The 3143-nt window shown below is 30.9% G+C and overlaps 1 non-coding gene across 1 annotated transcript; it reads right to left on the bottom strand.

The window, feature by feature from the left end:
- Window positions 1-2505: 2505 nt before the first annotated feature.
- Window positions 2506-2577, bottom strand: TRNAV-GAC (transfer RNA valine (anticodon GAC)). The gene has a single exon. It is a non-coding gene; the product is annotated as a tRNA-Val (tRNA).
- Window positions 2578-3143: the final 566 nt, after the last annotated feature.

The raw sequence follows: 3143 nt of genomic DNA, 5'->3' as shown, positions 1-3143 counted from the left end.
ATTTTTCTCTATTCCAAGCCTTAAGTATGAGGAAATGTCCTGGTTTGTAAGTGGGAATTATTTTAACGTTATAAAAGGAAAATAATATATGAAATGTAAAATGAAATACTTAAGTTAATAGATATCATACAAAACATGAATATTTCGTGATTATTCTTTTTTAAACAATAATATAAAAAAAAATGCCAAAAAAATATACAATCCTTTTTTATTATAATACTACATACATACATGCATATATATATATATATATCATATATATATATAATATATATATATATATCATATAATATATATATTATATATATATATATATTTATATATATATATATATTCATTGATCGTTATTAAAAGAAATAGAAAATAGAGATAATGAAAATAGTGTAATATTATATGAACATTAATTTTTGTAGATAGGTTTTTTTTGAACTTAAAGTTCTAAAAAAATGCTAAAGAAAAGCACACATCCTTCTGTTATATGTATATAAAGAAATCAATGCTGAGTCAATGGCCGGTGCACATAACGAACAGTAATGTCGGGGTGCGTCGCTATAAAATCCGTAACCAGTGTGTTTGTGTCAGTTGGAGGCAGGTGTTGGACTTGCAGGGGTTGTATCCTGCGATGCACATTCTGGGATCTCACCTCCCGTGCCATGATGGCTGCCCGACGCCTCTCGAAGGCGTACTGCAAGTGTTTCAGAACTACCTCCAGTTTGGGTCGTGCTTCAGGATCATATCTTGTGGCCTCTCTAATTGTAGATACCACGCGTAAGCGGCGTCTCTTATAAACTATTTGAAGTATTCTAATAAGGAGGACGGCATATGAGAACACATCAGACTTTCTTGTGCTAGGTTGGCCACGCTTCACCTCAGGAGCCATCCATGGGTAATCCTCAGGATCGCTCTCGAGTTCATTAGTCATGTCCTCGAAACATGCAAGTCCCAGATCGATGATGTTCACTCTGGGTGACTGCGGATCGCCGCTCACCACCACATTGTTAGGCTTTAGGTCATTGTGGATGAGTCCTTTGCGGTGTATTTCAAGAAGTCTTTGTCCAACCATCAGTCCCAGTTGCAGGAGATCGTAGCCATCTGGTCCTTTGCCTTTAATGATATCCTGGAGAGTGTATTGGCCGCAGTAGGTCATCAAGATGGCTGGTGGTTCCTCGGAATAAGCCAACAACATTGGGACTCCTCCAGCTCCTTCCAGCAAAACCATGTATTGGCTCTCTCGCATGAGACGCTCATCCTCAGAAAAGTGAGACACCTTCAGAACGGCCAGTTCGTCATGCCACTTGACGAGGTAGGCAGTCCCGTTCCCCCCTTCGCCCAAGGTGGCCAGGCTTTCGGAAACAAGCAGTTCCAATGCTTTTCGGTCGATCTGAGTCATGTTGAGAGGAAAGCCTTTGGTTTTGTGTTGGGTATCAGCAGAAATTTACCACTCTCAATGTGCAGGTCCGTGGATGTGATTTCGATGCCTAAGTTGTTTCGTTGCCTACTGATCTTACGTTATATCCTGGATATGCAGAAAATCATAGTTAACTCCTCAGGTAATTGAGTTATCAGTGATTCAATGACTTCATTACTTAAAACCCTGAGATTTGAATATAAACTATCTATCTGTCTATCTATCTATCTATCTATCTGTCTATGTATCTGACTATCTATGTATATTTATTCTTCATATATATATATATATATATATATATATATATATATATATATATATATATATATATATATATATATATATATATATATATATATATATTCATATATATATATATTCATATATATATATATATATATATATATATATATATATATATATATATATATATATATATATATATATATATATATATATATATATATATATATATATATATATATATATATATATATTCATATATATATATATATATATATATATATATATATATATATATATATATATATATATATATATATATATATATATATATATATATATATATATATATATATATAACGTAGCGAGGCAGCGTTAAGAACAAAGCACTGAGCCTTAGAGGGAATATCCTTACGGCCCCCTTGTCTGTTCCTTTTTTGTGTGTCAAGTAGTGAAGATAAAAAATCGGGGATAATTATATTAAGCAATATGGAGGACAATTCATTTTATATATATATATATATATATATATATATATATATATATATATATATATATATATATATATATATATATATATATATATATATATTTACTGCTAACTACCGGGAGCAGATTAAGTCGTTCCACAACCGATGTCCGGCCCATGTTAACTCTGATGTGCCCAGCAGTTGGAGGAGGATCGCCAGAAGCTTCTGGAAGATTTCAAGGACGTCTTGGTGGACCTGACCCTTTCAGATAAGGTCGAAAACCACAATTTATTGTGAAGATCTTCACTATAACGTTGGACGAACATACTGAATGTTGCACACATGTGATGCGGACAAAATGAAAAAAGAAAAAGACAAAAAATATGTCTGGTGTGGGTCTCGAACCCACGACCTTGAGTGTGTCAGACTCACGCTCTACCACTGAGCTAACCAGACAATAGAAAATTCGTCTGTTTCTTCAATTTGAATTAATTAAAATCTTTGCGAGGCAGCGTTTAGAAAAGAGAGATGTCTTTGACGAAATTTACTTGCTTGGCTCCTTCTTCTGTTCCTCATTATCGAAAGTAAACATACTGAAGGATATATATATATATATATATATATATATATATATATATATATATATATATATATATATATATATATATATATATATATATATACATACATATATATATATATATATATATATATATATATATATATATATATATATATATATATATATATATATATATACATACATATATATATATATATATATATATATATATATATATATATATATATATATTTTTTTTTTTTTTTTTTCATACTATCCGCCATTTCCCGCGACAGCGAGGTAGCGTTAAGAACAGAGGACTGGACCTTTGAGGAAATATCCTCACCTGGCCCTCTTCTCTGTTCCTTCTTTTGGAAAAAAAAAAAAAAAAAATATATATATATATATATATATATATACATATATATATATATATATAGATATATATATATATATATAT

This window comes from Panulirus ornatus, chromosome 12, assembly GCF_036320965.1.
Source record: "Panulirus ornatus isolate Po-2019 chromosome 12, ASM3632096v1, whole genome shotgun sequence".
NCBI classification, from domain to species: Eukaryota; Metazoa; Arthropoda; class Malacostraca; order Decapoda; family Palinuridae; genus Panulirus; species Panulirus ornatus.
The sequence above is the reverse complement of the archived record's forward strand: the minus strand, read 5'-3'. Positions and strand labels throughout refer to the sequence as shown.